At 38.5% G+C, this 12,188-nt stretch overlaps 1 pseudogene; it reads right to left on the bottom strand.

The window, feature by feature from the left end:
* Positions 1-348: 348 nt before the first annotated feature.
* Positions 349-12,188, bottom strand: part of LOC140710409 (uncharacterized) — a 34,491-nt pseudogene continuing 22,651 nt past the window's right edge.

Genomic DNA, 12,188 nt, shown 5'->3' with positions numbered 1-12,188 from the left:
AAAGCAGTTTCTCAGAAAACTTCTTTCCGTGTTTCATCTGAGGATATTTCATTTTTTACCATAGCCCTCTATGGGCTTCCAAAGATCACTTTCCAAATTCCACAAGAACAGTCTTAGGAAACAGATTCTTAAGGGAAATGCTGGAATTTTGTGTGGTGAATTAAGAGAACACTCAGCAGTTTCTCAAAAACTTTTTTCCTGTTTTTATCTGAGAATATTTTCTTTCTCACCAAGCCCTCTAAGGGCTTCCAAATATCACCTTGCAAATTCCACAAGAACAGTCTTAGTGAAAGGCTTCTTGAGTGGAAAGCTGTAACTCTGTGAGATGAATTCACAGATCATCGGAGGATATTTCCTTTTTCACCGTAGCCCTTTATCGGATTCCAAATATCACTTTGCAAATTCCACAGGAACTGTCTTAGCGAACGGATTCTTGAGGGAAAAGCTGCAATTCTGTGAGATGAATCAACAGAACACAAAGCAGTTTCTCAGAAAGTTTCTATCCAGTTTGTATCTGAAGATATTTCCTTTTTCACCGTATCCCTCCATGGGCTTCCAAATATCACTTTGCAAATTTCACAAGAACAGTCTTAGCGATTGATTCCTTCAGGGGAAAGCTGTAACACCGTGAGATGAATTAACAGAACACAAAGCAGTTTCTCAGAAAGCTTCTTTCCAGTTTTTATCTGAGGATATTTCCTTTTTCACCATAGCCCTCTGTGGGCTTACAAATATCACTTTACAAATTCCTCAAGAATAGTCTTAGCGAAAGACTTCTTAAGGGGAAAGCTGTAAGTCTGTAAGATGAATTAACAGTATACAAAGCAGTTTCTCAGAAAGCTTCTTTCAAGTTTTTAGTGAGGATATTTCCTTTTTCACCATAGCCCTCTATGGACTTTCAAATATCGCTTTGGAAATTCCACAAAACAGTCTTAGCGAAAGGCTTATTGAGGGGAAAGCTGCAACTCTGTGAGATGAAATAACAGAACACAAAGCATTTTCTCAGAAAGCTTCTTTCCAGTTTTTATCTGAGCATATTTTCTTTTTCACCATAGTCCTCCATGGGCTTCAGAATATCAGTTTGGAAACTCCACAAGAACAGTCTTAGCGAAAGGCTTCTTGAGGGGAAATCTGTAACTCTGTGAGATGTGTTCACAGATCATAAAGAAGTTTCTCAAAAAGCTTTCTTCTCATTTTTATCGGAGGATATTTCCTTTGGCCTTACAGACTTCAAAGGGATCCGAAATAACAGTTCTGAGATTCCACAGATATAAGGCTAGCAAACAGGTCGACGAAATACAGATGTAACTCAGTGATTGGAAGTCACACTTCACAAAGCAGTATCTCAGAAAACTTCTTTCCAGTTTTTATCTGAATATATTTCCTTTTTCACCATATCCCACTAGGCCTTCCCAATATAACTTTGCAAATTTCACAAGAGTGGTCTTAGCGAAAGGTTTCTTGAGGGGAAAGCTGTAACTCTGTGAAATGAATTGACAGAACACAAAGCAGTTTCTCAGAAAGCTTTCTTCCAGTTATGATCTGAGGATATTTTCTTTTTAACCATAGCCCTCCATGGGCTTCCAAATATCACTTTGCAAATTCCACAAGAACAGTCTTAGCGAAAGACATCTTGAGGGAAAAACTATAACTCTGTGAGATGAGGTCACAAATCACGAAGAATTTTCTCAGAAAGATTTTTTCTCATTATATCAGAGGATATTTCCTTTGGACCTATAGTCTTCAAAGGGATCCGAAATATCAATTCTCAGATTCCACAGAAATAACGTTACCAAACAGATCCACGAAATAGAGCTGTAATTCAGTGAGTGGAAGTCACACATCACAAACCTGTTTCTCAGAAAGCTTCTATCCAGTTTTTATTTGAAGACATTTCCTTTTTCACCATAGCACTCTATGGGCTTCCAAATATCACCTTGCAAATTCCACAAGAACAATCTCAGCGAAAGACTTCTTGAGGGGAAAGCTGTACATCTCTGATTGAATTAACAGAACACAAAGTGATTTCTCAGAAATCTTCTTTCAAGTTTTTACTGAGGATATTTCCTTTTTCACCATAGCCCTCTATGGGCTTCGAAATATCGCTTTGCAAATTCCACAAGAACAGTCTTAGCGAAAGATTTCTTGAGGGGAAAGCTGTAACTCTGTGAGATGAATTAACAGAACACAAAACAGTTTCTCAGAAAGCTTCTTTCCAGTTTTTATCTGAGCATATTTTCTTTTTCATCGTAGACCTTCATGGGCTTCCAAATATCACTTTGCAAATTCCACAGGAATAGTCTTAGCGAAAGACTTCTTGAGGAGAAAGCTGTAACTCTGTGAGTTGAATTCACAGATCCAGAAGTTTCTCAGAATTCTTCTGTCTCATTTTTATCAGAGGATATTTCCTTTGGCCCCATACTCTTCAAAGTGATCCGAAATATCAGTTCTCAGATTCCACAGAAATAAGGCTAACAAACAGCTACATGAAATACAGATGTAACTCAGTGAGTGGAAGTCACACATCACAAAGCAGTTTCTCAGAAAAGTTCTTGCCATGTTTTATCTGAGGATATTTCCTTTTACACCTTTGCCCTCTATGAGCCTCCAAATATCACTTTCCAAATTTCACAAGAACAGTCTAAGGGAACGGCTTCTGGAGGGAAAGCTGCAACTCTGGGAGGTGAATTAACAGAACACAAAGCACTTTCTCAGAAACCTTCTTTCCAGTTTTTGTCTGAGGATGTTTCCTTTTTCACCATAACCGTCTATGCGCTTCCACATATCACTTTGCAAATTCCACAAGAACAGTCTTAGCGAAAGGCTTCATGAGGGGAAAGCTGTAACTCTGTGAGATGAATTAACAGAACACAAAGCAGTTTCTCAGAATGCTTCTTTCCAGTTTTTATCTTAGAATAACTCTTTTTTCACCAAGCCTTTAAGGGCTTCCAAATATCACTTTGCCAATTCCACAAGAACAGTCTTATTCAACGGCTTCTTGAGGTGAAAGCTGTAACTCTGTGGGATGAATTAACAGAACACAAAGCAGTTTCTCGGAAAGGATTTATCCAATTTTTATCTGAGTGTAGTTTCTTTTACACCATATTCTTCCATGGGTTTCCAAATATCACTTTGCAAATTCCACAAGAACAGTCTAAGCGAAAGGCTTCTTGAGGGAAAAGCTGTAACTCTGTGAGAGGAATTCACAGATCACAAAGAAGTTTCTCAGAACGCTTGTTTCTCATTTTTATCAGAGGATATTTCCATTGGCCCTATAGTCTTCAAAGGTGTCCAAAATAACAGTTCTCAGTTTCCTCAGAAATAAGGCTAGCAAACAGCTCCACGAAATACAGATGTAATTCAGTGAGTGGAAGTCACAATTCACAAAGCAGTTTCTCACAATCTTCTTTCCAGTATTTATTTCAGCATATTTTCTTTTTCACCATATTCCTCCTTGGGTTTCCAAATATCACTTTGCAAATTCCACAAGAGCAGTCTAAGCGAAAGGCTTCTTGAGGGGAAAGCTGTAACTCTGTGAGATGAATTCACCGATCACAAAGACGTTTCTCAGATAGCTTCTTTCTCATTTTTATCAGATGATATTTCCATTGGCCCTATAGTCTTCAAAAGGATCCGAAATAACAGTTCTCAGATTCCACAGAAATAAGGCTAGCAAACAGCTCCACGAAATACAGATGTAACTCAGGGAGTGGAAGTCACAATTCACAAAGCAGTTTCTCAGAAAGCTTCTTTCCAGTTTTTATTTAAAAACAATTCCTTTTTCACCATAGACCTCTATGGGCTTCCAATATCACTTTGAAAATTCCGCAAGAACCGTCTTAGGGAAAGGCTTCTTGAGAGGAAAGCTGTACCTCTGTTAGATGAGTTAACAGAACACAAAGCAGTTTCCCAGAAACCTTTTTTCCAGTTTTTATCTGAGGATATTTCCTTTTTCACCATAGCCCTATGGGCTTCCATATATCTGTTTGCAAACTCCACAACAACACTCTTAGCGTATGGCTTCTTGAGGGGAAAGCTGTAACTCTGTGAGATGAATTAACAGATCACAAATCAGTTTCTCAGAAAGCTTCTTTCCAGTTTCTATCTGAAGATATTTCCTTTTTCACCATAGCCCTCTATGGGCTTCCAAATATCACTTTATAAATTCCACAAGAACAGTCTTAGTGTCTAAGTGTACGGCTTTTTGAGGGGAAAGCTGTAACACTGTGAGACGAATTAGCACAACACAAAACAGTTTCTCAAGAAGTTTCTTTCCCGTTTTTATCTGAGGATATTTCCTTTTTCATCATAGCCCTGTATGGGCTTCTAAATGTCACTTTGCAAATTCTACAAGAACAGTCTTTGCGAAAAGTGTCTTGAGGGGAAACTGTAACTGTGTGAGATGAATTAACAGAACGCAAAGCAGTTACTCAGGAAGCTTCCTTCCAGTTTTTTTCTGAGCATATTTTCTTTTTCACCATAGCCCTCCATGTGCTTCCAATTATCACTTTGCAAATTACACAACAACAGTCTTAGCGAAAGTCTTCTTGAGGGGAAAGCTGTAACTCTGTGAGATGAATTAACAGATCTAAAGAAAGTTTCTCAGAAATCTTCTTTCTTATTTTTACCAGAGTATATTTCCTTGGGCCCTATAGACTTCAAAGGGATCCGAAATAACAGTTCTTAGATTCCACAGAAATAAGGCCAGAAAACATCTCCATGAAATAGAGATGTAACTCAGTGAGTGGAAGTCACAGATTACAAAGCAGTTTCTCTGAAAACTTCTTTCCTTGTTTTATCAGAGGTTATTTCCTTTTTCACCATTGCACTCTATGGTCTTCCAAATATCACTTTCAAAATTCCAAAAGAAAAGTCTTAGGGAACGGCATCTCAGTGGGGGGTAAAGTTGTAACTCTGTTAGGTGAATTAACAGAACAAAAAACAGTTTCTCAGACACCTTCTTTCCAGCTTTTATCTGAGGTATTTCCATTTTCACCATAGCCCTCTATGGACTTCCGAATATCACTTTCCAAATTCCACAAGAACAGTCGTAGAGAAAGACTTCTTAAGGGTAAAGCTGTAGCTCTGTGAGATGAATGAACAGAACACAAAGCAGTTTCGCTGAAAGCTTCCTTCTAGTTTTTATCTGAGCATATTTTCTTTTTCACCGTAGCCCTCCATGGGCTTCCAAATATCACGTTGCAATTTCCACAGAACATTCTTATCGAAAGGCTTCTTGAGGGGAGAGCTGTACCTCTGGGAGGTGAATACACAGATCACACAGAAGTTTCTCAGAAAGTTTTTTCTCATTTTTATCGGAGGATATTTCCATTCGCCCTATAGTCTTCAAAGCGATCCAAAATAACAGTTCTCAGATTCCACAGAAAGAAGGCTAGCAAACAACTCCACGAAATACAGATGTAACTCAGTGAGTGGAAGTCTCACATCACAAAGCAGTTTCTCAGAAAGCTTCTTTCCAGTTTTTATCAGAAGATATTTCCTTTCTGCCATAGCCCTCTATGGGCTTCCAAATATCACTTGGCAAATTCCACAAGAACAGTCTTAGAGAACGACTTCTTAAGGGGAAAGCTGTAACTCTGTGAGATGAATTAACAGAACACAAAGCGGTTTCTCAGAAAGCTTCCTTCCAGTTTTTATCTGGGAATATTACCATTTTCACCATAGCCCTCTCTGGGCTTCCATATATCACTTTGCAAATTCCACAAGAACAGTCTTAGGGAAAGGCTTCTTGATGGGAAAGCTGTAACTCTGTGAGATGAATTAACAGAACCCAAAGCACTTTCTCAGAAACCTTCTTTCCAGTTTTTATCTGAAGATATTTCCTTTTTCACTATAGCCCTCTATGGGCTTCCAAATATCACTTTGCAAATTCCACAAGAACAGTCTTAGTGAACGGCTTCCTGAGGGGAAAGCTGTAACTCTGTGAGAGGAATTCACAGATCACAAAGAAGTTTCTCAGAAAGCTTCTTTCTCATTTTTATCGGAGTATATTTCCTTTGGCCGTATAGTCTTCAAGGGATCGGAAATAACAGTTCTCAGATTCCACAGAAATAATGCTAGCAAACAGCTCCACGAAATACAGATGTACCTAAGTGAGTGAAAGTCACACATCACAAATCGGATTCTCAGAAAGCTTCTTTCCAGGTTTTATCTGAGGATATTTCCTTTTTCACCATAAGCCTCAATGGGCTTCCAAATATCACTTTGCAAATTCCACAAGTACAGTCTTAGGGAATGGCTTCTGGAGGGTAAAGCTGTAACTCTGCGAGATGAATTAACGGAACACAAAGCAATTTCCCAGAAACCTTCTTTTCAGTGTTAATCTGAGTATATTTCCTTCTTCACCGTAGCACTCTAAGGGCTTCCAAATATCACTTTGCAAAATCCACAACAACAGTGTCTACGAAAGGTTTCTTGATGGGAAAGCTGTAACTCTGTGAGATGCATTGACAGAACACAAAGCATATTGTCAGAAAGCTTCTTTCCAGTTTTTATCTGAGGATATTTTCTTTTTCACCACCGCCCTCTATGGGCTTCCAAATATCACTATGCAAATTTTCCAAGTACAGTCTTAGCGAAAGACTTCTTGAGGGGAATGCTGTAACTCTGTGAGATGAATTCACAGATCACAAAGAAGTTTCACAGAAAGCTTCTTTCTCATTTTTTTCAGAGGATATTTCCTTGGGCCTTTTAATCTACAAAAAGATCCAGAATATCAGTTCTCGGATCCCACAGAAATAAGGTTAGCGAACAGATCCACGAAATAGGGCTGTAACTCGGTGAGTGGAAGTCACAGATCACAAAGCAGTTTCTCAGAAAGCTTCTATACCGTTTTTATCTGAAGGTATTTCCTTTTTCTCCGTAGCCCTCTATGGGCTCCCAAATATCACCTTGCAATTTCCACAAGAACAGTCTAAGAGAATGGCTTCTTGAGGAGAAAGCTGTAACCCTTTGAGATGAATTCACAGATCACAAAGAAATTTCTCAGAAAGCTTCTTTCTCATTTGTATCAGAGGATATTTCCTTTGGCCCTGTAGTCTTCAAAGGGATCCAAAATATCAATTCTCAGATTCCACAGAAATAAGGGTAGCAAACAGATCGACGAAATACAGCTGTAAGTCGGTAAGTGGAAATCACACATCACATAGCAGTTTCTCAGAAAACTTCTTTCCAGTTTTTATTTGAAGACATTTCCTTTTTCACCGTAGCCCTCTACGGGCTTCCAAATATCACTTTGCAAATTCCACAAGAACAGTCTTAGTGAAAGGTTTCTTGAGGGGAAAGCTTTAACTCAATGAGATGAATTAAGAGAACACAAAGCAGTTTCTCAGAAATAGTCTTTCCAGGATTTATCTGAAGATATTTCCTTTTTCACCATAGCCCTCTACGGGCTTCCAAATATCACCTTGCAAATTCCACAAGAACAGTCTTAGCGAACGACTTCTTGAGGTGAAAGCTGTAACACTGTGAGATGAATTAACAGAACACAAAGCAGTTTCTCAGAAAGCTTCTTTCCAGTTGTTATCTGAGGATATTCCTTTTTCACCATAGCCCTCTATGGCCTTCCAGATATCACTTTGCAAATTCCACAAGAAGAGACTTAGAGAAAGACTTCTTGAGGGGAAAGCTATAATTCTGTAAGAAGAATTAACAGAACACAAGGCAGTTTCTCAGAAAGCTTCTGTCCAGTTTTAATTTGAGCATATTTTCTTTTTCACCAAAGCCCTCCATGGTCTTCCAAATATCACTTTGCAAATTCCACAAGAACAGTCTTAGCGAAAGGCTTCTTGATGGGAAAGCTGTAACTCTGAGAGATAAATTCGCTGATCACAAAGAAGTTTCTCAGAAAGCATCTTTCTCATTTTTATCAGAGGATATGTCCTGTATCCCTGTAGTCCTCAAAGGGATTCAAAATATCAATTCTCATATTCCACATAAATAAGGCTAGGAAACAGATCCACGATATAGAGCTGTAATTCAGTGAGTGCAAGTCACACATCACAAAGCCGTTTCTCAGAACGTTTCTTTCCAGTTTTTATTTGAAGACATTTCCTTTTTCACCATAGCCCTTTATGGGATTCCAAATATCACTTTGCAAATTCCACAAGAACAGTCTTAGGGACCGGCTTCTTGAGGAGAAAGCTGTGACTCTGTGAGGTGAATTAACAGAACACAAAGCAGTTTCTCAGAAACCTTCTTTTCAGTTTTTATCTGAGCATATTTCCTTTTTCACCATAGCCCTCTAGGGGCTTCCAAATATCACTTTACAAATTCCACAAGAACAGACTTAGCGAAAGGCTTCTTGAAGTGAAAGCTGTAACACTGTGAGATGATTTAACAGAACACAAAGCAGTTTCTAAGAAAGATTCTTTCCAGTTTTTATCAGAAGATATTTCGTTTTTCACCTCAGCCCTCTATGGGCTTCCAAGTATCACTCTGCCAATTCCAAAAGAACAATCTTAGTGAACGGCTTCTTAAGGGGAAAGCTGTAACTCTGTGAGATGAATTAGAGAACACAAAGCAGTTTCTCAGAAAGTTTCTTTCATGTTTTTATCTGGCATATTTTCATTTTCACCGTAGCCCTCCATGGGCTTCCAAATATGACTTTCGAAATTGCACAAGAACAGTCTTAGCGAATGGCTTCTTGAGGGAAAAGTTTTACCTCTGTGAGATGAAATCACAGATCACAAAGAAGTTTCTCTGAAATTTTTTTCTCATTTTTATCGGAGGATACTTCCTTTGTCCCTATAGTCTTCAAAGGGAACCGAAATAACTCTTCTCAGATTCCACAGAAATAAGGTTAGCAAACAACACGATGAAATACAGATGTAACTCAGTGAGTGGAAGTCCCACATCACAAAGCAGTTTCTAAGAAAGTTTCTTTCCATGTTTTATCTGAGGATATTTCGTTTTTCACCATAGCCCTCTTTGGGCTTCCAAATATCACTTTCAAAATTCCACAAGAACAGTCTTAGGGAACGGCATCTGGAGTGGAAAGCTGTAACTAAGTTAGGAGAAATAACAGAACACAAAGCAGTTTCTCAGAATGCTTCTTTCCCGGTTTTATCTAAGGATATTTCCTTTTTCACCATCGCTGTCTATGGGCTTCCAAATATCACCTTGCAAATCCCAAAAGACCAGTCTTAGCGAAAGGCTTCTTAAGGAGAAAGCTGTAACTCTGTGAGATGAAATAACAGAACCCACACCAGTTTCTCAGAAAGCTTCTTTTCAGTTTTTATCCAAAGATATTCCCTTTTCACCATAGCCCTCTATGGGCTTCCAAATATCACTTTGCACATTCCACAAGAACAGACTTGGAGAAAGGCTTATTGAGTGGAAGGCTGTAACTCTGTGAGATGAAGTAACAAAACACAAAGCAGTTTCTCAGAAAGCTTCTTCCCAGTTTTTATGTGAAGATATTTTCTTTTTCACCATAGCCCTCCATGGGCTTCCAAATATCACTTTGGAAATTCCACAAGAACAGTCTTAGCGAAAGGTTTCTTGATGGGAAAGCAGTAACTCTGTGAGATGAATTCACAGATCATAAAGAAGTTTCTCAGAAAGCTTTTTTCTCATTTTTATAGGAGGATATTTCCTTTGTCCCTATACTTTCAAAGGGATCCGAAATAACAGTTCTCAGATTCCACAGAAATAAGGCTTGCAAACGGATCCACGAAATAGAGCAGTAACTTAGTGAGTGTAAGTTACTTATCACAAAGCAGTTTCTCAGAAAGCTTCTTTAAAATTTTTATCTGAAGGTATTTCCTCTTTCAGCATAGCCCTCTATGGGCTTCTAAGTATCACTTTGCAAATTCCACAAGAACAGTCTTAGAGAACGGCTTCTTGAGGGGAAAGCTGTAACTCTGTGAGATGAATTAACAGAACACAAAGCAGTTTCTCAGAGAGCTTCTTTCCAGTTTTTATCTGAGGACATTCACTAAGTGTGTTCTTCTGGAATATTTCAAAGTCATATTTGTAACCCCATAGAGGTTTATAGAGAAAAAGGAAATATCCTCAGATGAAAACTGGAAAGAAGCTTTCTGAGAAACTGCTTTGTGTTCTGTTAATTCATCTCACAGTGTTACAGGTTTCCCCTCAAGCAGCCGTTAGCTAAGTCTGTTCTTATGGAATTTGCACAGTGGTATTTGGAAGCCCATAAAGGGACATGGTGAAAAAGGAAATATCTTCAGATAAAAACAGGAAAGAAGTTTTCTGAGAAACTGCTTTGTGTTCTGTTAATTCATCTCACGTAGTTACAACTTTCCTCTCAAGAAACCGTTCTCTAAGATTGTTCTTGTGGAATTTGCAATGTGATATTTGGAAGCCCATAAAGGGCTATGGTGCAAAAGAAATATCTTCAGATAAAAAGTGGAAGGAAGCTTTCTGAGAAACTGCTTTGTGATGCGTGATTTTGACTCACTGAGTTACATCTTTATTTCATCGAGCTGTTTGCTAGCCTTATTTCTGTGGAATCTGAGAACTGTTATTTCGGATCCCTTTGAAGACTGTAGATCCAATGGAAATATCCTTCGATAAAAATGAGAAAGAAGATTTCTGAGAAACTTCTTTGTGTACTGTTAATTCATCTCACAGAGTTACAGCTTTCCCCTCAAGAACCCTTTCGCTAAGACTGCTCTGTGGAATTTGCAACATGATATTTGGAAGCCCATGGAGGGCTATGGTGAAAAAGAAAATATGCTGAGATAAAAACTGGAAAAAATCTTTCTGAGAAACTCCTTTGTGTTCTATTAATTCACCTCACAGAGTTAAAGCTTTCTCCTCAAGAAGCCTTTTGCTAAGAATGTTCTTGTGGAATTTGCAAAGGGATATTTAGAAGCCCATAGAGAGCTATGGTGAAAAAGGAAATATCCTCAGATAAAAACTGGAAAGAAGCTTTCTGAGGAACTGCTTTGTGTTCTGTTTTAATTCATCTCTCAGGGTTCCATCTTTCTGCTCAATAAACCGTTCGCTAAGACTGTTCTTGTGGAATTTGGAAAGTGATATTTGGAAGCCCATGGAGGGCTATGTTTAGAAAGGCATTATCCTCAGATAAAAACTGGAAAGAAGGTGTCTGAGAGACTGCTTTGTGTTCTGTTAATTCATCCCACAGAGTTACGGCTTTCCCCTTAAGAAGCCATCCCTTAAGACTGTTATTGTGGAATTTGGAAAGTGATATTTGGAAGCCCATGATGGGCCATTGAGAAAAAGAAAATATCCTCAGATAAAAACTGGAAAGAAGCTTTCTGAGAAACTGCTTTGTGTTCTGTTAATTCATCTCACAGAGTTAGAGTTTTCCCTTCAAGAAGTCTTTCTCTAAGACTGTTCTTGTGGAATTTGCAAAGTGATATTTGGAACCCCATGGAGGGCTCTGGTGAAAAAGAAAATATCCTCAGATAAAAACTGGAAAGAAGCTTTGTGAGAAACTGCTTTGTGTTCTGTTAGTTCATCTCACAGAGTTACAACTTTCCCCTCAAGAGACCGTTCACTACGTCTGTTCGTGAGGAGTTTGCAAAGTGATATTTGGAAGCCCATAGAGGGCTATGGTGAAAAAGGAAATATACTCAGATAAAAACTGGAAAGAAACTTTCTGAGAAATTTCTTCGTGATGTGTGACTTTCACTCACTTAGTTACAGCTGTATTTCATGGAGCTGTTGTTGGCCTTATTTCTGTGGAATCTGAGAACTGATATTTCCGATCCCTTTGAAGACTATAGGGCCATAGAAAATATCCTCTGATAAAAATGATAAAGAAGCTTTCTGAGAAACTTCTTTGTGATCTGTGACTTCATCTTACAGAGTTACATCTTTCCCCTCAAGAAGTCTTTCGCTAAGTCTGTTCTGGTGGAATTTGCAAAGTGATATTTGGAAGCCCATGGAGAGTTGTTGAAAAAGAAAATATCCTCCGATAAAAAGTGCAAAGAAGTTTTGTGAGAAACTGCTTTGTGAACTGCGAATTCATCTCACAGAGTTACAGCATTCGTCCCAAGAAGCCATTGGCTAAGACGGTTCTTCTGGAATTTGCAAAGTGATATTTCTAAGCCCATAGAAGGCAATGGTGAAAAAGAAATATTCTCAGATAAAATTGGAAAGAATTTTAATCAGAAACTGCTTTGCGATGTGTGACTTCCACTCACTGAGTTACAGCTGTATTTCGTAGAGCTGTTTGC

Source organism: Chlorocebus sabaeus, chromosome 26, assembly GCF_047675955.1.
Source record: "Chlorocebus sabaeus isolate Y175 chromosome 26, mChlSab1.0.hap1, whole genome shotgun sequence".
Classification (NCBI taxonomy): Eukaryota; Metazoa; Chordata; class Mammalia; order Primates; family Cercopithecidae; genus Chlorocebus; species Chlorocebus sabaeus.
Note: the sequence above shows the minus strand (reverse complement) of the source record. Positions and strands in the feature narration are given on the sequence as shown.